The following is a 27,238-nucleotide window of genomic DNA, read 5'->3' on the forward strand; positions in this document are numbered from 1 at the left end:
ATTGATAATCCTCATTTTCAAAGTCCACAAGTTAGCAAGTTTAGCAATGTCATTGTTTCGACATATTTGACTTTTCAACCTCTTTGAATTTTTGGATTCTCAAAAGCTTCCATGGTCAGTGCAGGGAGAATTTATGTTGACTTAGTTTTTTCTAGGTTGTTAGGAATAGTTTATGTTGCTATAGCAGTTTGGAGACCACAGGTAGAAATGGTCACTCTAAACTTGCCCCTTTTTTTTTTCCATTTGATTTTACTGTGTTTCTATTCAGCTGCATCTTGAAACTATTATCTGAACAACATTCTATAATATTAAGGTAGAATTTTTTTGTGCCTTTTGATTTTCAAGCAAATCTGTACTGCCTTAGTCTGAAAATGATAATGTGTGGGAAGGGGAACCACATCTCTGGAAAACAGAATGAGAGTAAAAAGGGCAACAGTGAAAAACTTCCAGGGTCAGTCACATTTTAATGATGATTATATCAGAGTATAATACTGACCAGTATAATGTGACAAGCACACAAGGCTGCTGTGGAAGTAATTCTGGTTTTGTTTGAGTTAATGGGAGTTTTACCATTGACTTCAGTGGGATCAGGAGGTACATTTGATTTTATTTTTTTAGATATACTTACAACACTGGACACCACAGAAGACTGACAGAAAGGCAGCACACCCTGTTAGTTCTGCTGTCCTTCCTCTCTTTTTTCTCTGAGTGTTTTTCAAAGTTCAGCATAACACTTCCCAGTGAGCCTTTAATTTCTTATCTGTATTAGACAGACTTTGTGCATCTTTTCACTGCCCACATAGTAATTACAGATTTCTTTTCCTCTGAGCAGACAGTAAATACATTGTTCTTTTTCTGTGTGGATGTGGAGTCTGGAGCAGCCCTGGGGTCATCCAAGATCCATGAAGGGGCAGCACTAGCAGTGTCCTTGGCTGGCAGCTAAAAGCTCTTCTGCCTCAGCCTCTTTAGTGCAGAAGTGTTTTTTGGTGGGGGGACTGGGAATGCCACGAGGAGCCTTTTCCAGAAACGTGCTGGAAGGGGCCTCACAAGAGCATCTTGTTAAAATTCCACTTTTAGCAGTGGAAATTGCTTTGCCTCAAAGGCCAGTCCCTTTCCACGTGTCATTTAGTCGTGACTATGAGAGATGAGTTATCTCTGAGGCTATAAAAATATTTTGCCTTCTGACGTGCCATTAATTGCTGTTATTTAACAACAACGAAAAGACAAAGAAAGAAAGAAAAATCAGATGATATGGCACACAGAAATTCCCAGCAAAAGGAACCCAATTGAGTTTTACCCAAGAACATTAACATTCCTCACTCCCAGGTAAAGTCCCTCCATGTCTAATGTCACAAATGGGCCTGTGAAGAACACCATCAAAATAAAGTGTTTTCACCCATAAAATGACTATAGATGGGTGGTGTTTTCCCCATTAGTTGTTGCAGGGACATGCCCAAAAATGTTCTATTATTAAAGCTAATAAACAGGCTAATCCCTATCACCACAGTTCTGCTTCCACCAAATAAATGAATCTCATTTGTACTGATATTTATCCCGAGTGTTGTTCACTTTGTTTCTTTTGGCATCTGTCAAAGGCATTGCAAAAAAAAAAAACTTCAAGTAAAAATGTATCAAAACCCAACTTATCAAAAAGGATATTGGAGAACTCACTTTTTCCCTTTGGTATTTTCTTCCCCTTCTGTTCAGGTCTGAAATAAAATGAGGATTTGCCACCTGACTGCAGAACTGGGAGCAGATGGGAATCAGTGATCTGCTCCCCTCCTCCACTGGGAATGCCACAGAAAAACTGGCTCTGGAGCATGACTTGAACATACTGACAAGAAAAGGTATTTAGTATCTTAGCAAACTCTCATTTATTTCTTCTGTGCACTGTAGGAAAACATCCTGATGATAAAGAACTTGTGGGTTTTAAGTGTCCTTCAAGGCTGCTGGAATAATTAATATATGCTTTCCATAACTTGTGGCAATGGGGGAATGTTGAACTTACCTGTAAAATTTAAGTAAATAATGACAAAAAAGAGAGGATTGATAGAAGTTTAAATTGGTTACATCCCTTTAAAGTAGGGTCAGTTTTAGAATGCAATGATCATGGGTCAAAAAAGAAAATTTTCAAGTCAGCTTCTTAGTTGATTCCTGTAGTTTTGTACAAATAGGCAGCCTGAGGTCTGTTCCATAAAATTAACTTGGATTGATTTGAATCTCTCTTTGGAAAGTTGCTGTCATCTACCTCAGTGTGTGTTTACTTAGTCCAGTCCAGCCCAACCTGCTATTTAAAGTGTTGCAAAAGTGGCTTAACTGAAGTCTTATTTTAAGTCTGTTCAAATTGAATTGAATTGCAGTCTTGTGTAGATGCACTTAAATCAATGTATAGCTGCCACATAAAATTCCACCCTTTGAATTAAGCTAGATCAACACAAGCCAGTTGTAAATCAATTTAACTGTCTCCACATGTGGATTTGCTTCAAGTCTAATGAAATTGGTTTAAAGAAACAATCCTAGTGAAACCACTACCACTTTCTTTTGCAGGCAAAGCCTATATTATATTGATTTATTTGGAACTAGAACTCCTCTGGCACTCATACTGAACAGCCAGCATAGCTCTGCAGCTGCACTGTTGAACATCAACCTGAATTCTTGGTCTTGTTATGGATTTGGATAATATATTTTCTTGCATGGAGCCATGTTTCTCCCTCAGTGAGATTTGTCTCTCCAAATTGGTTGGGATTTCTTTTGTGTTTTAGAGTAACCTGATTAATTTAATCCACACAGAGTCTTTTGGTGGTGCCAGCAGTGGCACAGGCTCCTCACATCAGCAGTCGTGTTCTTTGTCTGGCTTTTCAGTGTGATTTATGAACACAAACAAGGGAAATTTTAAATCCAGTCAGAAAAAACGGCCCTGTGTTGTCTAGCCAGGATGTTCTGGTGGGGTTTCCATTGTATCTAGGAAATTGGTGCTTCCATGAATTTATGGCTGCAGATGACAGAGGTCTTCAGTTTGTTCCTGACAGGATAACATCAGTCCCAGGGTTGTAGCTCCAACCATTTGTACTTCTGAAAATTGTGTGAAGAATAATTCATCTTTCTACATGTGTTTATCCTTTAGTGAACTGATTTTTGGTTTCCTATCCAGAATTCATGTTGTTTCTTCTACGTGTGACTCATTTTCATGAACACCTTCAAAAGGCAGCAAGAAAGGAAAAGTTCAGACTTGCATGTCCCCAGTTCCCAATGTCTTATCTGAACATCACAAATTTACACCCATGATAGACCCACACATGTAAAACCCCAGGTGTCTATGGGTTTGTATAGACTTTTTTCCCCCTAAAATATGCCCGTTATTCTAAAAAGAAAAGCTGTTCTTGCTCCCTGCAGACTTTCCCTGGCTGGCAGCAGCAGACAATTACAGCTACAGCAATGCTGCTGTTAGTGTTGTGCTCATCAGTGTTATGTGTCCTGCACACCAGTCAGAAATCCAGTAAAAATCAGCAGCAGTGTGGCCTTTCACACCCCCTTTGATCTGGAATAATTTATACATCCAACAGCAATTAATTTTGTGCATACTCATTATTTCATAACCACCGCAGGGCAGATTTCTTGGTTCATAATGAATATTTTCTGTGGTATAATGATGTGTTATTTGTCTGTGGTGGGCTCTCCCTTGTTTTCTGTAGGGACTCTAAGGGGAATTTCAGTAAAAACACGGGAAGGGAAGGAGAAAACAGATGCCAGACCCTCAGCTCACACCAGAGATGTACCAAGTCTGCCAGCCAGTGCCCTCTCAGGGCTGTTATTCCCAGCACACTGTTCTCACTATAACACTGCCACAGGCATCCAAATGCTCTGAGATTTTAGGAGGAAAATTTGGAATTTGCTTGGATTTGCTGAGGGTACTTTCCTAAAACCTGCTTGGCTACAGTTATAATTGGTAAAATATAAAAACACTGGAGGAATGTGACCAAGAGAATAATCAGACTGAGCATGTTTCATTACTGAATATGGAGGCTTGTATCCAATTTCTTGTTTGTTGGCATCACTATGGAGATTCAGATCCCTGCAGCCTCTGGAGAGACCCTCCCCTTATTTTGAGCTTTTCCTCCCTGTCTGATTTAGACCCAATTTTCCCCATCCCTTGTTCCTTGTCTTTGGACTGCGTTTTTGGCCAACCAGCTCAGTCTCTCAAATCAAAATATCCCACTGCCCTGCTTTCATCTCCTCTTCCCTATGTTTTTAGTCCCAGATCTTACTCCTTTCCCCTAGCAGGACACAGCCAACTCTCCTTATCCCACGTTTATTGCCACCTCCTCCTTCAGTCTTGTGCCCTCTGGAGTCTCTAAAAATGGCACAATTCTCAGACTACTGGTCCATGAGGCAGTGGCAAATAGTCTAGGAAATAATTTAATTTTCAGATCAAATATGTTTTCAATTCAGATGGTGACCCACAAGGAATTCAGATGGTTGAGAGGCTTTACTGAGCAGAAGCCTTAGGAACTCCTGCTTCAGAATACAATTCCATGGTTAATTTGACAATAAACTTCTTGTGACTTTTAAATATGTAGAAAGATTTTCTTTCAGTCAGCCTCAGATTTATTATCTGTTGGGTTGGCAAAACCTTCTCTGAATTCCTCAACTGTGCACTTTGAGCTCCTCTTTCATCCAAGCCCTCAATTCTATTTCTGTTCCCCCAGCCCGTCTATTTTTGTGTGTGCCCCTCTGCGGGGTCCTGGCTGTCACGTCCCAGCCCTCTCACGCAGTCACCCGCATTCCAGAGCATTGTCTTCCCAAAAAGCTGCTGTGTCTCCCCTGCCCCTGTTTGCAGCTCCTCCTCTCAATTCCTGCTATTGTCTTTAGTCTCTACCTGGCACTTATCCCACCGCTTCCAGGCTCCTTGGCTTTTTCTTTTGCTTTTCAAAGAACTCCCTCTCTTGTTCCTGTCAAACACAGCTCCCTCCTCGGGCAGGTTCTCCCGCAGGATCAGAGCTGAGCCTCCCTCTCTGTTCCAGCCCCAGCTCTTGCCATCCTGCCTGTTCATGCTGCTGCTCTTCACCACCAGAAGCAAAGCATCTCCCTCTATGTAAAAGCACACACTGATTTTTTTTTTTTTTTAAGGGATAAACAAGCTTTATGTCATTCTCTTCGGAGAACTGATATTCTGGACTGTTTGGGAAAACTTTTAAATTACTTTTTTCCCCCCTACAAAATCATAAAGACAAATGGAAAGCACCTTTTGTTTGGCATGTTCCCAAGTGCTGCATGCTACCCAAGATCTCAGCTACAACTGTGCAATCAGGCAGTTTTAAAGCTTGTCAAACTGCAGACAACACAGGGCCAGACAGTACAGCACAGACAAAAGGCATTAGAGGAGTGGTACAGCTGTAAAACAAGAGGAGATGTGGCTAATGGGGAAAGGGCAGGGGGGGAAATGGAGGCTGGAATTCCTTCTCCGTGGTTCTTAAACAATTGTATCCAGCTGCATCCTCCGAGTGTGTTTGAATTTCTCTCATTACTCTCTGGGGTGGAAAGCTGCTCCTTCTGGTCTGTTCTCTTGGAACAGCCAAACACCCCTTTTTTTTTTCTATTCTGGGCTCTCTCTTTTCTGTGAAATCATCCACTCCAGGCAGGATGATCCCTGCAGCTGTGGAAGTCCAAAGTCACGGTGACCCGATGGGAGACATTCCAGCGAATAAACAAAGCCAGTGGGGTTTCTCGGCACACCTTTGTCTCCTCAGGACCAGTTTGGTTCCTGGGGCTCTCTCTGCTCCTTCAGCTGCCTGACTGCTGGACAGACCCAGGCAACTCTCACCACTGCCCTGCTTTGTTTATTGTGGCACTCTGGGGCATTAGGGAAAGGCTTTTTCCAGCTCCAACTCCACTGAGTGGCTGATAAAGCTGATATTTATATTTTCGGTCTGTGAGCCATAAAAAAAGTCTCTTATTACAACACATGCTCTGCCCCCCTTTCAAGGGATGACCTGCTTTCATAAAGAGCTTCAGGCTGGTGCTCATTAGCAAAATGTTGTAGGGCATCCTGGGACCTGTGGCTGTCCACTGGTATCTGAGCTAGTTTCTTAATTTTAATTATTGCTACAGTAGGAAAGGGAGCAATTCAGAGCCCTGTTTAGCACTGGGAAAGGGAGAACACATTTGCCACTTTGCCTCTAATAATTTGGATTTCTTTGAACGATAGACAGGGTGCTAACCAGAACTGCACAGGAGACCTCTATAAATGTTATTAATTTATTTTTAGTAAGTTAGGAGGGTGTTTGCAGAGAGGCAACAGAAAATATAGAGATGTTTATGTAGAATATTCACTTTTGTACTTTTCTGCAGCAGCTCAGGGACAGATGACACTCCCTGTTCTCCTCACTGGGGGAACTCAGGGTTTAAATAAGGCTTCTCTAGCTAGTTAAGATTTCTTGGCAGTTTATTACATTGGTCCTTAATTGCATTCATTTCCCTGTGGAGATTCCTTTGAGAGGGACTCTCCATTGCAGGACTGCTGGAAGATTTCCAACAATTCGCATTTTTCCCGATTAATTTCAGCCTCCAATATTGACTCCTTTAGGGACTGAAGTGATAATAAGGCTGGATTTCTGGTTTGCAGAGCTGTGTATCTGTACCACGGGGTATCAGCCCGTGTATACTATTCATTTAAGCCCCATTGCAATGTCTGCTGTGTAGATAAGCTCTCAGAGTTTTTGCTTCAGCAGCAAATGGACAGGAATAATGTGATGATGGCTTAATGCCTCTGAAGATAATGAAAGTGTCAGAGATTCTTTGGCTCACGATGTGAGAAGCTGGTGAGAGCACAAGATCTGAGTGCTGGAATTACACGCGGGCTGAAACACTGAAGTTTGGAGATGGTGGAAGATAAACCCCCTTTTCACCAGTAAGCCTAAAATATCACATTGTGATCACAAGTGGTACAAATAAGTTGTCAATGGCTGTCAAAGTTTTTAACAAATCCAACGGGATTTGGATGCCAAATGAAGTGCCAAGGCATTTTCAGGCTCATCACTGTGGCTCCTTCTGTCTGTGCCAGTTTGGAGCTGATGAGAAGAGACACCAATCCGGAGTTAAACCATAGCATGGCATCTCTGCTTCAGCTGGGGAGCACAGCATTAGGGCTTTCCTCGGTGTCACTCTCCAAAAATAACTCTCCAACTTCCCAAGTGCCTCTTACGAAAAAGAAGTTTAAGGAATAGCGTTTTGATCCCTGTGACAAACCTCCTCCAGGCTCTTCCTTGCTTTGAAATTCTTAACTGCCCTCTCATCTGGTGATGAAAGTGCCTGTGCTGTGCTACCTTAGCTCCTGGCATTTTTTTTGGGTAAGCAGCCCCACCCCACCAGTGTGCTCCTGGTGTTCTGAGAATTGCAAAAAAAAAAATAAACCTTTCATTTCCTCAGAAATCCTTGGATGATGTTAATAATTTACCATTTCTTATTATAGAGGGCTACTGTTCTACCCAAAAGGGCTGTTTAATCAGCCCTTTCAGCCTCAATCAGCTGAGAAATGACTGGTTTTTTCAGCTAATTCCCAGAAATAATGCCCATCCATAAAGGAGGAATTGAGCCTGACATGAATGTACTTTCTGAAATCATGATGCTGTTAGCCAGGGCTTGCTGTGCATCTGGAAATAGAGCCTGCAACGCCAGTCAGAACACAGGAATCTGTAGTTTTTTCTCCAAGTCCCCTAAGATTTCTCTATGCTAATTTACCCTTTTGGTAGGACATATCTGGTACTTTCCGTGTTATAGGTTGAAGGGGAGGGGGAAGCTTCTTTATTTTTCAGTATCAGGATCATTTTCCTCTGTAAAATTCTTGAAGAATGTCTCCAACAGAAGTGTTTAATCCCCAGAGTGTCAGTGCCTTGGCTGTGTTTCCATTCAGGGTGTTACAGATGCTCAGTCAGAGAGAACAGTTGCAGCAACACAGGAGACAAATAGAAAATTACCAAGCCACTGCAAAGCAGAAAGAAATCTGCACAAGTACAGAACCCACATAGTGGCAAAAGTACAAATAATCTCCATATTCTGGATATAAGAACTTCCAGGTGTTACTTACCTGTACATCTTCAAAATATAATTCCAGCACTGTTGTGGTTTTGGCTGGTTCAGGAGTTGGGGGTCAGATGTACCCCCAAAGTACTAAAGCAATCACAGCAGCCATGTGTGTAATTTAATGTATAGATATAAAAAATATATTAAAAAAACAAACAAACACAAAACTCAAAAAAAAACAACCTGGAAAGGCTTATACATAATATATATTTCTATAGATCAGCAATGATCCATTAGATCCATTTTCATCTTGATGTCAGGGCCCTGAGGGCACCACCAAGCTCTGCAACCTCCTCTCCTCCTAAATATCAATTTGGATTTAAAAACCCCATCAGTTAGCACCCCAAAACACGTATTTGAGGTGGAGGCAGGGGTGGGATATGGTGAGTAGATGTGACATCCTGGTCAGGATTTTTTCCAGCCCTCAGCAGCTTCTCTGATCATTTGGTGTTTCAGTCAAGGCAGGAGAGCAGGTACTTTACAGGGACCCAGGAAATGGAAACTCAGAAATTTGATGGGTTTTACCTGATGTCAAATTAGTCCCGGCTATTATTGCTTCCTCTTAATAAGGTTGCTAAATACAGCCCATAAGTACTTGTAACAGAGGCTTAGGCTTGAACTGAGACATCTGACGCTGTATATCCTCACAAAGAGTCTTCACATGAAAAGATGATTCCCTTTCCCATCTGAAAGTCCAATAGAAATAACAAGAAAAATAAACTTATTGTGTTGTAAACCTATTTAACCTATTAAGGCTCCTGTTGGTATGTGTCATGTGCCACGTTGTTACGTGGGTTGTTACATGATCTGAATGGTTTTGGGGAGCTCCCATTAGAAAATTGGGACAGGGAATCTCAGATCCAGAGTGGGAGAAGGTGAGAAAACAAGGGAAGGGACTGGGACTGTGAAAGAGAGGAGATGGGTCTGAGCAAAGGGGGACCATTTGAGACTAAAATAAAAATTAAAGGTAGTGAGGTAAAGACAAAGAGAAGCTGTAGATGGGTAGAAATCCCAGTACCCCAAAGCTCAGGAACTGGTTTTATCGGTGTTTCCCTTCAGTGCTCCCCAGCAGAGCATCATCAGGTCACCCATGTGTCACACGGGGCCATTCTGCAGGAGCAGCTTGTTCTGATGCTTCCATGGAATCGCCGTGCCTGAGGGCTCTGGGGATCCAGGCAGGGTGGCACAGAGGGGGGGTGTGCAGGCACTCCTTTCCAAAAGCAAACTCGGTGCTTCCCTGCAGGGCAACCATCTCTGAGGGGCACTTTGGTGCTGAGATAACAGCCAGTGTCTGCAAACAAAGGATCTGGATCGATGTGTCCACTTAGGTGTGCCTGCCAACACCTCATTAACTCCCTGCCAGGGCTGGAGGAGCCACACACCTCCTGGAACCGAGAACACCACTCAAATGCATCCTTCACGCCACTGTTTCACTCCCCTAAGAAGAGCCCTGTGGAATTAGGTACTGCTTTGCTCTCCTCCTGCACCATTTCACCTTCAACCATGCAGTAAACTTGCTATACCCATTCCAGGAGGTAATAAAGCCTGTGCTTGGAGTGGAAAAGGTTACTAGAGGCGTTAGTCACAGCCGCTGGAGAAGTTTTTATATACCAGCAGACAACTAGAAGGAACTTGGTGTGAAAACAAACAAACAAAATAATACAAGTATTTAAACTTTTTTCTGGTTTCTGCACTTTGTAACTGACTTGGAATTCCAGCTGGGCTGAAAAGTTCATGGAGAAACATGGTCTTCCCTGCTTAGCATATTTCCTTAAAAAGTCTGAGCTCTCTTCTTGCTTGTCTTTTGCCTAAACTTTTAAAAATAATTGTCTTAACACGCTGTGTTCCCTAACATAGTTTCTTTTTTTATCACTGACTGACTGCATTCCCTTTTTTTAAAGGGGAGTTTGAAAAATGTTCCAATCAGTTCCTAAAGTTTAGCCCTCACTGTTGGTTTAGAAGACAGTTAAACCATCAAAATTATTTTAATTTTTATGCAACAGGGTAAAAACTTCCTCAAGTAGTGGGGAGAGGCATAGTTTCAGAGGCTGCTTTTTTTCTGTCCTCTCAGAAACGCTGGCAGTTGCAGAATGACCTCTTTTGAAGACCTCCAGTATGCTGGATTTCACATCTCTCCAGCTGGCTACAAAGCTCTTGCCCTTGATCCATCATCAGTGTTCTCCCTTCAATGTCATTATTCCATAATATTGGTGTTTATGAGGCCTTCTGTGTTTTAAGCCACATCTTCAAGCTGGACAATTGTGTCCTCTTGAGCCTGGAAAAGGGGAAAAGGAGGCACTGTTCCCCAAGACTTTGAGTCTCTTGTGAGTTTGCACCAAATAGTGAAGTCCTCACCCTTTAGGGGTTTCAGAGGAGGGGAGAATCATCAAGGATTCCTCGTGTGGGACAGAAAACACCTCAATCAGAGCAAAGTAACTCTGCAGGGCAGTAACTCTGGCTGTTGTGGGACTGGGGACTGGCAGGGATGGCCCTTTGGTCTGAGCCAGGACAGGTGGCCTTCCATTCCTGAGCGAGTGACCCCCTTAAACCAGCACGGGAGTGTGGGGGGGTTATTGCTGGCTCGGGTTCTTTACTGGAAGGGAAGGTCAGAGGCCAAAATGGGACACAAGGAATGAGGGACAGGAGTTCTTTAAGGTGTTCAGGTTTTCTTCTTATCAAAACTTCAAACACCAAGTGTGGTTCTTTAAACACAGCGTGCCTTCCCATGTCATCTTGCCTTTTTTTCCCCCTCTCTCATCTAAACTTACCTGGGTTCCTCTAAACTAACTTCAGGTACCTGGGTTAAAGAATCTATATTTGGATGAAGGTCACTTGGAGGGTCTCTTTGCAGCCAGGGGAGAAGGCCTGGCACCTCCAGTGGGTGATTCATTCCATAGGTGGGCTGCATCTCCCTCAGGAAGGATGGATTGACTCTGTAGGAAGCCTGACATGACCTTGTTTCTAATTTAAGCACGTCAGCTAAGTGTCTAACTTGTCAAGGCCTCAAGTTAGGTAGGAACAGAACTTACTATCCTTGTACCCTGTATCCTTTTAGAGCTTTATTATGTGCATGTGTTGTGAAAAGTCATCAGCACCAGCTCCTAACCCACAAAAACCATGTCAGGGTTGCTGTGACATGAACATAAAATCAAAATCTACAATAAACAAGAATAAAGAACAGATGCTTGGGATCCTCAATTTCCAGATATTTTTTATATACAAAGAACATTGTCAGGATAAAGCAGAACAAGTAATTTCCAGGTATTTTTTATATACAAAGAACATTGTCAGGATAAAGCAGAACAAGTTTAATAGGCAGAATGGAGCATGGATTATATCCCTTAAAATCCCCATTTTTGCACTATACAGCCAACAACACAGGACTTGCCATAATATGGGGCTAATCTTTCTTCGTTTTCTAAGTGCAGGAAGGAGGAACCATAAGGACTTTATTTTCCAAACTATTGTTATATCTGTTTCTATTGGAATTCTTGTCTGATTTAGTAACCAAGCTAATTTTGTACACAATAAAATGTTGTCACGATGACTTAATTTTGCATTTTCCTAGGAAAGAAAAAGCAGATGCATAAATGAGGTTTCCTGTAAGCCATCTAAGGGAATGTGATTCTTAAATATGAGCACTTAACAATTCTTACTTGTAAGACAGAGTAACCTCAGCTCTCCTTTTGGAAGAATGCAAGAATTTACAACATTGTTTCTACCACAAGCGGCAGAACTCTAGAAAGTGTTGTTATGAATTTTACTTTTCTCCTCAAGAATTTCCTTAGAGGAGCAAGAACAGTTTTAGGTTCTCAGTTTTGGCAATACCCACACAAATACTGTGAGAGTTAATTGCAGTTTCTCAAGATTTTTACCAATTCAGTTTTCTTTTGGTGAAGGGATGATTCATGTGTACTTTGTGCACTGTTTTCAGAGGTGGTTTACCCAAAAGGGATTTTTTTCAGTGAGGCTTTCATGCTTCTTTTGTCTGGGATGTTCAAGTACCATCATTTTGCACATGAGAAGACTCCTGTTTAAGCACCCTCAGATTTACACACTGAGGTCCATCTCTATTTCTCTCACTGATTATTGGCCATTTCTCTTGAGATTGTCACAAAGCACCAACTGCACAGCTCTTCATCTAAACATTAGTGGTCACACCATCACAATTGTCTGGGAGGACCATGTTAGGCTTCACTCCAGTCCCTCCAAAATAAAATTTTTTAATGTGCAGGAGTGACATTTCACCCCAGAAGTAACTTGTCATGAAATGGGGCACAGCCCCAGTTTGACAGTGGGCACCAACACACGATGAGGACGTCTCAAGCTTGGCTGTTCATTGCATTTGTTGATTTATATCAGAGCAGTGGTGTAAATAGATAGTGGTGTAAACCAGACAGCTATTTAATTCAGGTACCTGAACTAGGTATTTAATTCAGACACCTGTCTCTCTGCTACAAGCAGTGTGGTTTCCTTAGCCTGGCTCTTCACGTGGGCACTTGGTGCACAGCCAAGGCTGTCAACAGACAAACCCTCTCCCAGAAAGCCAGGAAACCCAGGAGCAGTTCTGACTGCCCCAGAGCTGCTTGTGGACCTTCCTTCCCTCCCAACAGCCAGCTCTCAGTCACACACAAAGCTGTGACAGAAAGAGTGAACAGTGTTTTTATCCATTAAATCACAAAGGCAGCTTAGGGAGCAAGAGATGCTTGGCCAGCTGTGAGTACGGCCGGGAGGATGATGATGATGATGATGATGATGATGATGATGATGTCCTGAGCAGTAGTCAGAAGTGACTGCAGCCATGGTGTTCTGTCTCATGGCTGAACACATCAGTTCTGCCATTTGCCAGCTTTTCCAGGGTTTCTCAGCAACCTGGTGTTCTCCAAAGGTCCTCCATTGCAGTGCCAGCTCAGCTCAGCCCAGCTTTGCCCGGGAGTGATGCCAGCTCCTTTTAGCAAGCCTTGGAGTGGTGTGTGAACACCAACACATGTTCTTGTACAGCTCACAGAAGGAAGGCTCACCAGCAAAGACCGGTCCCAAATCACAAAAATAGAGCTGCAGAAGGACCTCAGGATGGCTTTTAGTTCATCACTTTGTACCTGCCTCACCCAGACTTGAGTGGTGGTGCAACCTGCTGGGAAACACTGCCAGTGATGGTTTCCAGCACCCAGCCTGCCTTCCTACCTTCTGGAAACTTCCTTTGGAACCTCTGACTATCCCTGTGAATCCAGATTAAATCCCACTGCGGTGAATCAAGCACCAATGAGCTCTTGGCCCCTTATTCATTTTCCTTCAAACACTTTTTCTATAAAATCAGACAAATGTGCATTCAGTTTTATTGTTAAGTAACTCTTATGGTTTAGAATGACCAAAATCAGGGGTTTTCATGGAAGCTGAAAGGATGCTGAGAATGCTTTCAGACCCTGGCTCTTCTGAAGCTCCTCTCTCACCCTTTTTCTTCTCTTCTTTAGAAACCTTCATGCTTTGTTGCAAACACATGGAAAAACTTTCCATGAGAAAGTAACCAGTCTTTGGTAGAGCAATGGAAAGGGAAGAGCTTTTCCTGTCCACTTGCCCTTGTAACACTCAATTAAAAAAACTGGGAACAAAGTTGCTCGGTGGTGTCAAATATTAATTAAGCAGACCAGTCTCCTGCTTCCTCCTGGGAAAAGGCTCTTGCTGTCCTGAAACGTGTCTCTTACTGCAGATCTTGTGTTGCCAGTGAGGTGCAGTTGGTGCATAAGTAAGTTGTTGCAGAAAGTGTGAGCTGCTGCCTGACAGAAAAGTATCTGCTTTCTTGAAACAGCTTTTCACACAGTTTCTCTGTGGCAATCTATACCTGATGTGGTTCAGTTCATTGTCATTAACCAATGATCATAAATACACAGTAGAAGTTAGTTTAATGAAGAGCTAAATGTGTTCTAGTTCAAATTTATTTAAACACAGTCCGTGCTGCAACGATTTCAGATTTTTTAGGGGGAGGAGGGGACAGTCCTTGGATTCAGAATCCAAAGAGCATTATCTTCCCAGGTTATTTTCTTGTTAATTAAAATGAAAGCTAAGAATTTAGCTAAATCTCCCTCCCTTCATTTGTGCCTCATGATCTTCTCTGGATTTTCCCTTTCTCCTAAATAGCTGGATTACTTTTAGCGAACAAATATTCCTAAAAAACAACTGTACCATTTCATTTGCATGCCAGTTAAGAGAAAAACAGCTTTTCTTTCTCTCTCTCATATTTCCATGTCATTTGTCTTTTCAAAAATAACTTCTTCTGTAAGAATATAAACACAGACCTTCTCAGCAGCATATTAAAACTCAGATCCTCATATCCCTGTGAGCCTGTTACTATTTGCAAAAGTAATGAAGCCTTCCACGTGTCATTGCTTTTACACTCCTGATTTCAATTGTAATCTTCAGCACTTCAGGTACTGGAGGTGCCAGTAGTGCCTAAATGATGAGCTCTTTGAGGGAAGTGCTGTTTCATTTGGTTTGTTCTGCCCAGTTCTGCAGCAGCTGTGCTCCCTGAGCCTGAGGTGATCCTTGGCTTCGCAGCTTCCCCACATCCTGAGCTCAGCAAATGGGGAAATAACCAGTGTGGTTTGCCTTTTCTTTCCAGGAAGGATTGTCTTGTAGTAAAGAACCACAGGGAACCTTGGGAGATGGCTCAGCTTCTGATCTCTTCTACAGATTTCTTGCAAAACCATTCACTCTGCCTCTGCTTCAGCCCTCAACTTCCAAAAAGCCGATTTTGGTGGTGTCTTCCTTTACTCTTTCTGAAGCACTCCTGTTATGAGTGATTCTAGACAGGGAGATTTGCTTTGTTTGCCCAAAATATGGCCCAGTGGGATGCTGGGCTGTAGCGTAGCAGCAATTATGGAAATATTAGTGACTACCCATCAATCACTTCCTTAATTCAAGGGATTTACAAACAGATTAAAGTGAGCCATATTTCCAAGCAAAGAATGGTCTTAGAAAATTATGACAAACAGTATCTAGAGTGGACTGAATCAGACTCATAAATTTTACTAATGATTTATTTACCAAAAATGCATTTGTTCAACAGTCACAGTTCTTCACTGATTTGGCTGATGGTTTAAAAATGGAAAAAATGTTGGAAATATAAATATCAATACACTGCAATTCAAACAAGATTTTTCCACTTTTGCCTTCAAAATCAGTTTGAAGTTGCCAACATTTAATTTTATAAAAAAAGGGGGGGGGGTTAAAGAATGAAAGATAGCACTTTTGTTCTGCTCAGCCAAAATATTCAGTAATTCCAAATTATTCCTTTTACAATCTGCGTTACTGAAAAAATCAAAGCTAGAAGTTGAGTTTAGCTCAGTGAAAATGTAAGGTAGCAGCCACTCAGCTGGGCTGGCTTGAAACAAGCAATTAGCACTGAAGTTGGCATATGTTGTTGGTTGGACTGTTTAGTTGGCTGGATGTTCTCGGATTTTTTTGGAAGCCAAACTATTAAGAAACCGCCTCGACAGATTTCCAGAGCTTTAGTGCCATGAATATAAAAGCAAATGTCAAGAACAGAGTCAACTTTCTCAAATGAACAGTGTCTCAAAATGCATGAGGAGCTGTGCTGCTGCCCACATTTATAATTTGGGATGGGTTCAGCAATTTTTTAGTATCAAGGAGGAATTGGATTCTCATTTAACACAGTGTCATGTTCCTGGGCAAGCACAAAGGCCTTATTTTTATGTCATAACATAACACCCTCCTCTGTGCTCTGACAAGGAGACACCAAAATACTCTCTCAGGTGCACCTCCATCTTACATAAAGGAAAGTAAATTAAGTCAGTTATTAATTTTTCTCTAAGTGAAAGGGAAATTGCTTCATTCAGACCGAAGCCTTCCTTTTCCTCTCTACCATGGAAGAATGGAAATGGAAAGTTGTGTTAAACACTGCGTGCTCACCTCGTGGGCTCAACAAAACCCACCTCTCTCCCTTCTCCCTTCTCTGGCTGCCAGTGAGGTTTGTTTGCCTGCCAACACACAGAGCATTTGTTCTTCCAGGCTGCAGCAAGTTGACATTTTGGCAGAGCAATTCTTTTTTTCCTCATGAAGGAAGGAATAGCAGCTTTTTGTCCCAGGTAGTCCAAGTGAACTGCAGCCCCTGAATTCACCATGTGTATGTTCCTGGGGGGGTGAAAGGCCCAACACCAGCCATGGCTGTTTGTTGAATTCACAGCTCAGTTTTCATGGTGGAGCCAATTTAAGCTGCCACAAGAGCAAAAAAAAAGAATGAGACCGGCAACAAGATTTGCCTGCAGGTGAAGTACATGGTCTAAGTTTCTCCTGGAGACAAACCACCAGACTCACTGAACTAGGAGTATGATTTATAAAAAATAGGGATTTTGTGTAGCCTCTGGGTGTCCCTGCTGATTCTACATTAGTAATTGGCTCTTTCCAGGCTCAAATAGTGTTTCAACAGAGTTATATGTGCATGTCCTATAAAAAGGAAAGAAATTAACCTTAAAAATGCATTTTGTAATGAAGGATAGAAGCTCCCTTCTTCCTGGTGTTGTTGAAAATGCAGTCAGGAGACTTATTGTGAAGGGAAAATAGGGACATTGTTTAGGGGAGACAGAGAGGGGGGAAATCCTATTAATGACTCAATTCAGCACAGCAACCTCAAAATTAAAACATCTATCATGATTTAGTCTGCAAGTAACACTGAAAATATTGCTTTCAGTTTATGAATGCAGCAATAGTGGGAGAATGGGGTATCCTACTGCTGAAATAACACTTGTCAAGCCCTATATCCTGCAATTGTTCAAACCAGTATCCTCCTGGATTTCAGTGGAAGGAGCACAGTCTGTTGGGTTTGAAATTAGGAAGTCCTTTCTCAAGGCACTGGCTGAGAGCAATGGATCTGTGTTGTGTTATATCACTGGGACACGTGGATCTACACACATTAAGACAAAATCTGGATTCTTGACCCCTTCCATCTTAAGTTTACAGCTCATCAAGCACAAAGTACCTAAACTGATAATGTTTTATCAACTTATTTAAGGAAAAAAAAAAGCTAGAATCTCTTTGTCAAAGGAGTAGAGGGAAAATATAGGCAGGGAGAGTAATTAAGGGGCGTTATTCTGATGTTATTTATGTTAATATCTCTCATGGGTATCTTTGCTGAAATCAGAGAGCCAAGCTGATGGTGACCAAGGCTGAAGGAGGGTCACAGAGTGGGGCAGGATGGCTGGGGATCTTCACTGCCCTGGTATAGTTCTATATGGAGTTATATGGATATATGGCCTGTGTCTTACGTGGTTTCACTGCCAGGCCACGTCACAGGCAGTGCCACCATAATCCTGAATTAATGGAAGTGAGAAACCCCCTAAGTTTATGCCAGATTGGTGCATCTCCAACCAGCTTCAGTGAAAGATAAGACAGACCCTCTGGACAGACACAAATCACATATGGAAGCACATACAGGCTTACAAAAGAAATAGCATCTCCTGAGCAGCAAATAAAAGTGGGTTTGAAGTGCAGCTTGTAAAGATGAGCAGAAAGATGAGGCTTTTAGCTCTTATTTCTGTGCCATGATGTCTCAGTATGATCAGGGGACCTTTCCCTTTGTTTGCACCCGCATAGCCACACAGATTTCTGCAACTCCAGCTCAAGGGAGTGAAAATCCAATGTGGCCCTGGTTCCTTTGCAGGAAAGGTTAACAGTGCCTGCACCAGTGGGAAAACACTTCATGTTCTCCGTGGAAGAAGCTTGTGAAAACTGTTTTTCCCACAGGGGACTTACCCAATTTGCCTTTCTCAGTGGCCTGTGTGGATTTGTTCTGCTGCATGTTGGGGAGGTGGGGGTTTTTTTGTTCCTCTTGTGCTGTTCCCACGAGCAGCTGGCACTGTGGAGGAAGTATATTGTATTCTGGACTTCAGGGATTTGGGTGGCACCATCACAGTGTTTGCAGACATGTGTTGGTGTGTTTTACATTTTTTGTTCGGCCACCCTTCCTTGTTCCTTTTGGAGTGTAATGGAGCACAGCAAGCAATCTCCTCATTTTCGGTGAGGTGAGCTGGGAGAAGGGCAGGCAGCTGGAAAAACAGGAGAGCATGCAATTCCATCAGAGGATCTTCCTCCTGAATTCATTTAATCATTTAAATTGCATGGGAGTCACACAAGGTCTCAGTGAGTGTCTAGTCACGGGGGAGCTTTCTCTGAGCACTGAAGTTCTTGCACAGTCCTCAGATGTTCCTTTCAAAAACTGTGATTGAACAGTTTTCCAGGAAAGTACATTAAATGTACTTTTTTTCTGACTTATTTTCTCTGCTCCTCTCTTCTTCCTCACTTAGAGACACAGAGCTGGTTAAAAGCCATCTGCCAGAAGACAGAATAAACTCTCATAGCAGCTGAAAACATTAGGAAGATATAGATGCATATATACATAAAATCCAGAGGAACTGACTATCTTTAATAAATATTTCTCCCAGTGTTTGCAATTCAAATGTTATATTGGTGTGTGAGTGCCAGAGAGAGACCTAAAACGAAAATGACTGGAAAGTAACTATTTTTATTGCAAACAGAAAGAAAGGTACAAGGTAATCAAACAGCATACACAATGAAAAGCAAATTAGATTTCTGAAACTCTTCCTTGTTTTACTGACTCCCGTGTGGCGTTTGCAACACAAGCAATAAAACCTGTATATTTTATAAATAACAGACCAAATCCTTACATCCTCCTCATTCCCCTCATGCCAATCTAACACCACAGGTGATGATATGTTGATTTAACAGCTGTTTTCTCAGCCAGACTGAGAAGGGATGTCACCTTCCCTCATCTGCTTCCAGGGTGAGCTGGAGAAAGGAGGAGGGTTGGTCACAGTCAGAATATAATTTACTGGTTTGAGCTGGGCAAGGGGTAAAATCAGGCCCAGCCAACTGCATATGAAGGAGCATCATCTGTGGGCTCTCTGAGATGTGGAGGGGAGCTGGAATTTGCTGCAGATGGAGAGAACTGAGGTTGAGTCCAGCTGGTGTGTTAAGAACTAATTATTTTCCTTTACAGAAGATAAGATACTCTCACATTTTGATCATAGTACATGTGAGAGAGGTTAAAAATACTGCAGGATTTATATCTCAGTAGTGATATATATGTAATATATATATGTGTGTGTGTGTGTGTAAATTGATGAGCCCAGACAGATTGCCTGGGAGCCACTTCAACTAATGGCAGCATTTCTCACACTTCTTCAGTATTTCTGTCTTCTAAGTATTTTTGACTTTGTAACATCGAGGATCTTGGTAGCCTGAGCCCTACCTCTGCCTCTCCCATCACTTCCCTGGGTGATCCTGAGCAAGTTACTTCATTCATTTTAACTGGATGCTGTCGTGAGAAAAGGCTTGTCGGGCTGGGCTGTGAGTCTGCACTTGTTCAATCCTTTTTCAGGCCAATCCCTGTTAATTCCAGTGGGAATCTTCTCTGTGGGAACACTGCAAGGATTGCCACAACTGCATGTGATTAAAAGGTGCCAGCATTTGGATAAAGATTCTGGCCACGTGAAGGTTTATTATTAGAATGTGCTATTGATAGTTATTTTCTTGTTGGCCACTTGAACAAATCCCAAAAGGCCCTTCCTCAGTCTTCCCTGTGATTCCAGGCACAGCTGGCATTGCCAGGAGAGTCTGTATTTCTCTGGCAGCTCTGCTGAGTCCAGTCAAACTTTGGGCAAGTTTTGACCATGAAGGAAAAAGCACAAAATGACGTGTGATATTTTTTTTCCCCCTCCTACCATTTTGAAGGCAAAAATGAGCAGGTAGATACAATTTCCCAGAAAATTTTATGTCCTTGTTCCCATCCCTAACAGCCCAAGAGAAGGTGGCCAGGCTGGTTTATATGCAGGACAAATCCAGACAGATGTGATTCTTCAGCAGAGGAGAACGGAGACAGTTTTTAAATAAGTCTCACAAGATTCTTAAGAATATTGGAAATAAATGGAATGTGGAAATCCTAGATTAGAATGTGAGCGTGCCTGATTTACATAGCTTTGTAGAGTGAATATTGCTATTATAATTAAAGCAGTGACAGCCACTGATTAAGCAATATCCTTTTAGATGCAGAGTACTATAAAAATACAAGAAGAGTCAGACAAAAATGATTGGAACTGTGACAAAACCCCAACAAATATTATTATTATTATTATTATTACTACTATTATGTTCCACCTGGATTCTACAATCTCTCCCATTCATTTTTGATCCTCAGGAGGCTGAGAAGCTCTTGACAAGTGGGAAGAGGGGGAAGGATATGTTTTTTAATGTTATCTTCAAAATTGAGAAATAGCTCTGAAAATACTTGTGACCTCTTTTTATTTACTCATCTGTACATGTTTTCTTGCAAGTGTCCAGTGCTCTGCTCTGGTTGACAAGGTGGGGATCAGTCACAGGTTGGACTTGACGGTCTTGGAGGCCTTTTCCAACCTAACTGATCCTGGGATTCTGTGAACTGGTGTTTTCTGTTTCATCCCTTAAAATTCCACGTATGTTCTTTGATGGGAAGAAAAAAAGAGATACTTTAGCCAAGAGAAGTTAAAATTTCCCCCCAAAGCAGCATGCAGAACAGTCCTCTATTTTTATGAAAATTATGGAAGTGCAAGCTTAATATTATGACATAAGATGGCCAATTATTAGTACTTGCAGACAGTGATACTGTTTCATGTATTTCATCCTGAAAAAAAAAAGTCAGGTCACCTCTACTTGCTATCTCCCTGGGCTTACCCACCAGTCTCAATGGTTTATTCCTTTTTTTGTCCCTGATATGTGGTGTCTTAATGTAGGTTTGCCACCCCCACAAAGATATTATTTTCCTCAGAATGTGGAAAATTCTGGAAAACAGTGGCCCAAGAATTCGTGGTTTAGGGACTGAAAATCAAAGTAACCTATTTCTGCTTCTTTCACTAACAAAGAGGTTTCTGGTATAAATAAGCAAGAAAGGCAGGAGCAGCATGGAGCAAGCACATTTGGATTGAAGTTGGACTTCAAAGTGAAGATAACATTTTTTAATCCATCTCTGACCCAGATCCTCATGGATATGTAGCTGTTTTACTCTGATGCTTAAGTAGTTTTAAGGATGTGGGCACAGATGACTCAGGAGGACGTGTAAATACCTGTCCTCCAAACTGCCTGTGGTTGGTGTGGCCACTTTTGCTAAGGAGAAAATACTGAAGGGAGTATAATACAGTGCATACAGAGAAATGAGAGCACTGCATGAGCTCAGGAGACCTTCTAGAAAGCACCCAGAGCCTGGTGCCAGCAGTGGTGCAGTTTGGTATCCTGGTATTCACAGGTATTTCTGGTTGCAGCAGTAAGTGTAGAAAGGAGGATTCAGCAGCCCAGTGAGGGACAAACATCCCATCATAGGGGAGGGAACCATCCCAGTTTCCACTTCAGGCAGGAGAAGGATTTTACAGTGGAGTTAAAAATTTCCTTTTCCAGTCTGTCAGTAAGAAATCCTAAGCAGGAGGATGGAATACTGTCCTGGATGTAATCACTTATTAATACACAGGGGATTTTGATTAGAAGCCGTGCCCATTGAACAGCAAAGGCACATTAACATTATGCAAATCCCAGCCCAAGGATGGCAATCTAAAACCTGAGACCTTGGAATATTGTGCAGGAGAAACCTATTTACATTAGGGTTTAATAGATTATTTCCTCTGTGTGTCTGCTCTGCACCAACAGAATCTACGGAGTTGAATATAAAGGAAACCATAAACAACTCTGCAAACTGTGCTTCCATCTCTGGGCTCCACTGACATTAAAAACCCTTTCCCCCAGCTTTTGCAGTTCATTACCATGCAGCAGAAAAAACTCTTTGCTGGCCTGGCTCAGTGTTGCACTGCATGTTTCTCATTCAAATACTTTCTCTCTTTTTTTTGTTTTTCCCCTCCCTTTTTTTAAATTTTCTGTGAATACTTACTGCAAGGAATATTTCCAGTAAAGTGCTAAGATCTAAATTATGTAAATCTTTATTATATATAAAGTGTAGGCAGACCCAATATCTTGGCCCCTGCTGTGTTATGGTATGGTTTGACCCTTGCAATGTTTTAGGTCCTCCCTGTAATAACAAGGATTAAACTGATGTGCCTACAAAGAGATTATGGGAATGAATTACACGGGGGATTAGGGGGAAATCTCATTTCGTGCAGCCATCAAAATAAAACCTCAGAAAAGCAGCCTTCCTTTTCTCCCTCATTGGGCCAGATCCTTAAATGTCCTACAGCTGTAAGAGGACTGGAAGGGACCAGTGAACCCAAAGTTAACCTATATTGCCATCAAAACTCTAAACAATCTATCCTGGAAAGGTCATTTATGCTGGCAAACGTGAACATGAGTCAGTGCCACGTGTCTCCACGTGTCCCACCCTCCCAACCCCCTGATGGGAGCAGGCAGCGACAGAAGGAGCTGTGGAAAAGCTCTTGCTGGTTTCTAGTAAGCAAAATACAACAATACAAATTCCTTGTCCTTTGGAGAACCTTAAAATACTTTACAAACAATATGTTCCCCAGTGCATCTGGGAGAGCAGATATTTTTGTGTTTATGTTGTGGAGAGCTAAACTAAAACACGTTCCACTTGTCAAGGGTACCCAGAGAATCAAAACAAATAAATTACTGCCAAGAACCTTGTGCTGTAACTACAAGGAAAGCCACCCCAATGGTTAGGTTTGGTTGAGTATTTCCCAGTAAAATACACTCATCACACATCTGTGGAGCTCCTTCCACGTCAAGGACCTCGGACTCCTTTAAAAACTGAGACAATTCAGCAGTAACAATCCCTCCCCTGAAGTGCAGCCATATTAGGAATGAAATGTAGCCACTGTTCAACAATCCAGCTCTGTGTAATAATCTCTGACAGAAAGTGAACAGTGACAAAATTGAACTTGGGGAAAAACTATTAGCTGATAGGCATTGTACAATAATTTAAGCAGTAAATTGTGGAGAACATAAAACTCGTCCCAGCGTTTGCTCTCTTTTCCCTTCACACTTCCCATTTGGTTTGCATAAATCTACTTCCATTGCAATTGTTCTTCCATCACTATTTTTTTTCTCTTATTGAGGATTCCACATCCAGCTCCAAAGGCTGCATCTAGCTGCATCAACTTTTTTTCTTTTTTTTTCGTAGCTGGAGGGTTTGGCTGGACACTGTGGCCACAAAGATCCACTTGGATTTTGGAGAGCCAAATCCTCCCTCTTTCTTTCCACTTCCTCCCTCCACCAACACAAAGTTATAGAGTCCCATCCAACTCTGAGTGTTTTGGAACTGATAACTTCTCTGCCTTGCACACAATGATTCAGAAGGGTGGGTTGTCTTTTCACAGAGAACTGTAAAGGTCCTTTAGCTTTTAATGTCAGGCAGGAACTCTACTCCAGCTCTGCACTCTCTGCTTTACAAGTGTATGGTAACAGCCTTGTTACCTGTTAACCTTTTGGGAATGATCCTACTTTTTCTCCCAGGCAATCAGATAAAGAGCAAAAAGGATCTAAAGGATAAGGGGGAAAAGAGAGGCTGGGGGTGGCCTCGCTGAGCTGGTGAGGGACAATGTTACACCCCCTGGTGTAACATTTCTGTGCTAAGTGTTAATGGGTTTTAAAGGTTGGCTGTTGGGGCATAACCCACTGTCTACACAGAGAAATAACTCCTAATTTTCATTTGCTCACACAAAAATAGCTGCCTTTGAGTGTCTCCCTCCCGAGCAGCAGCTGCAGGGAGTGTGTGTGAGTGGGAGAGAGGTGCTGCAGTCTGGCTTGCTGGGGCATCCAAGGGAGGGGAGAGCATCCTGAACTCACAGTAGGCTGCTCTGTGGGAGGAGGAGTGAATGTCCTTCCCTCCCTGCTAACAGGATTAATGCCAATCCCACACACTGCTGCGTGTTCTGGGGTGGCTTTGTTGGCACAAGCTTTTACCATGGGCTGCCATGGGAGAGGCACCTCTGCTTGTGACCCACTCTGCTTCCCTGGATTGGGCTTGAAAGTCAAGATATATTTGTCTGCATGTGCCTGTATGTGTGCATAAATCACACAGCTAGAAGTCCTTGCACTGCCATAAGTAACTACTGGTTTGTCTCTCTTGTTTTCTTTTTTTCTTTTTGGAAACCCCAGCTGATGCAAACAATACATTTAATGTATTTAGTATTTATGCTGTAGCTTGTTCTTTTCAAACTCATGGCTCCAACAATGTCTATAGAAGTATCTTGGTTCTCATCCACTTTTTAAACATCATTTTTTTCCTTCCAAATGAAACATAGATATTTATATCCACATCTACAGCCTGGACAGCACAGTAAAGCTTGTCCCTGACTCATTTCCTTGACATTTAGTTCTGAAAACCATCTCTGGCAATTTTAGAGGACCATGTGGTAGCCAGGGCCGTGTCCAAACCACCTGAGTTTGGACTGCCCTGTTTGCAGTCAGCACTGGGATTGTTAATTCCCTCCAGATGTCAACACTTCTCGTCTGGAAGGGTCTAATGCCTTTGGTGCACCTTGTTAGCAGGCAGAGCCCTCCCAGAGGGGAAAATCCATGCAGGTTCTCCCTAGATAATATTTAAAATTGAGCTATGACAGATGACTGAGACAATACTTAAAACTCTCTCTTTTCTGAATACTATGTGGGAAGAGTGTGTGTTTCATATCATAATAGTCCAATGAAAGCTATAGAAAATTATTAAAAGGTGAATCAGCCATTTCAAAAATGAACCTGATACTGAGGTGTGCTGTAACTTCTGTGCTTATAATGCATTATTAGGATTTCCTGACCTTGCCTAGGAAAAACTGGATGTTAACAGTTATACAGAAGGTGAAATTGTGTGGAATTCCAAGGATGGAACAACATGGCCTTGTTGGCTTTGGCAAAGCACAATCTTTGGTGATGGAAACCTGAGAAATTTGGGGTCCCACAAAGGCTTAGACCTGTGCTTATCTTTGTGTGTAACTCATGCACGTGAATTCTTACAGCATTTGGCCTGTGACAGGGTTGTTTCAGCACAGACTCTGCTCTGTAAAGCCCAAGGTGGAATCTTGTCCTTGCTGAAGTCAGTGGGACTTTCTGTGGGAGCAAAGTTAGTTTTGGGAGCCAGCAGAGCTGCCCTGTAAGGGTTGAAATAGGAAATTAGCTACTCAGATGTTGTGAACTGCAAAATAGTTCACAACTAACTTCAGAGGGGAGAAAAAGGGATTCTTTGAATAGTGGCTTTATGGTCTTTTTCACGATTATATTATTTACTGTGGCATCGTCCCAAGGCCCAAAGGAGGTTCCCATCCAAAGCTTCTTTATACCACAGTTACACAAGCAATCGCTGCTTTGTTCTAACCATCTTTTGTATTTTTATATAAAGCTTTAAATTCAAAACCTTGAAGTAGTATAGGCTTGATCTGGAGCACTGCCACGCTCAGCACACCTGGTCCTAATACCAGTTCCAGCACTGGTTTAAACCAGAGTGATGGATAAATCACTCATTTTCTGTTTGGTGTCACTCTCCAAGCTATGTACTTCAAGTTTACACTGTGACAAAAGTCATGATTTTAAACTGCTTTTATTATGAGAGAGAGGAGTGCTAGAGGAGGAAGATTGCAACTATTTAAAAAACACAAGAAGTGTCTACTAACTGCCTGAAATATAAGACCAATTTTATTTTATATTTACTGCAAAAGAGCCATAAAACATCAAGCAGATGATGATGAGGCTGTTGGGACACAAGCATTTGGTTGGTGCATCTGGCATAAGCATGGGATGACAGAGTCACTGATCAGGATTTAATTTTAATTTCTTGTCCTAATTTGCATTTCCTATTACTGTTTGTTGCATTTCAGCCCTGTGGGTTTGGGATCTGACCAACTGAAAGCTCTAAAACCACTAAAAGTCCAGCGTTTCTTTCTTTCTTTCCTCCAAAAAGTCAAACAAAAATAAACACCCTCCCTCCTGCTCTTTTCCCTTCACACATATATCCACTGGAAAAATGTCTGCTCCTCAGGAAACAGGCATGGATAACACAGGATCATTTGTGTCAGATTTAAAGACTTTCATAGCTTTTCCTTTGGTCACTCTTAACAATGGAATGGATGAGGGTGAGAGTTTGTCACTCAAATAGAAAGAGAAGCACAGAAAAAAGGAGTAGCTTAATCCTGAGCACCTCACAAGAATGGCTTTGAATCTTTGTGTATGTGGGGGAAGAGCTTCCTTGATACCATCTGCTTAAAAAGAAAAAAAAAAAACAACCACAAACCCACAAATGAAGAATAGGGAACAGAACAGCTCATTGCCCTTGTACTCCCAGGGTTCAGTGAAACACAGGAATCAGCAGCGCTACAGAATTATAAGAAAGAAACAAATGAATTGGTGGTTCACCATTTCTCTGCTCTGTGATTATTTTAGGGAAAAATAACAGCCACAAGGAGTTTTATTTGGTGTCTGTAGCAGAATGAGCCCCAATGGGACAGCGTAGCCTAGTTTTACGTGGCCGAGTAATGAGACATCCCAGTATGAGGAATTGGCACAAGCTGACAGGGGACCTTCATTTCTGTTTGAAATTTATGGCTTTTAAACAACTGGCTAAGTTTTTTAATGTGGAGAAAGTCACAGTTTGTATTTCTGCCTGATCCAAGAAGTAGCTCTGTGATGGTTCCTTTCCACGTGCAGGGCCTGTGCAGAAAGTGCAGCTCACCTGCTTCAATATTCAAAACATGGATTTTCAAGCGAGATTCCGAGTTAAAACGTGTCAGGGAGAGAGAGTAGGGTTAAGAAATGATGCTTTACTTCCTCCAGAATGTAATTATAGGGAAGCAGTTCAGAACATCCAGATTTTGTTATCAAGCAGTCTAATTTAAACATAGTTCCATTCTCAGACAATAAATAATGTACATGTGGTGGGCATGAGTCATCACACTTGCACCAGTGTCTGTGGAGCTCCCTGCTTTGCATGATTTCTGCATTAAAATGTAAATGAAAACCAGTTTTTTATTAGAATTTGAATTCAGGAGAGAGGTCATTTATAGACGTTACTGGGATTGGTTTAGACCTTCTCTGAGGTCACAACCACCTGTTGGGCTACGGGGCTGTGAAGCAAAGGGAGGGAGGGGGAGAGGGGGAAGCTTTGGCCGTGTTTTTTGAGAGGCGAGCCCGCAAATCGTTGTACGAATCAGCG

At 42.1% G+C, this 27,238-nt stretch overlaps 1 protein-coding gene across 2 annotated transcripts in view; it reads left to right on the forward strand.

Annotated features, from left to right (window-relative positions):
- The first annotated feature begins 1,718 nt into the window (after nucleotides 1-1,718).
- The window catches only part of SHISAL1 (shisa like 1), a 97,980-nt gene continuing 72,460 nt past the window's right edge, over nucleotides 1,719-27,238 (forward strand). For both annotated transcript variants that reach the window (XM_029963977.1, XM_018083690.2), the window contains exon 1: nucleotides 1,719-1,847. The gene's annotated coding sequence lies outside the window, so the exon portion shown is untranslated. The remainder of the gene's footprint in view (nucleotides 1,848-27,238) is intronic.

Source organism: Manacus vitellinus, unplaced genomic scaffold (assembly GCF_001715985.3).
Source record: "Manacus vitellinus isolate BGI_N305 unplaced genomic scaffold, ASM171598v3 scaffold_66_pilon, whole genome shotgun sequence".
Lineage (NCBI taxonomy): Eukaryota > Metazoa > Chordata > Aves > Passeriformes > Pipridae > Manacus > Manacus vitellinus.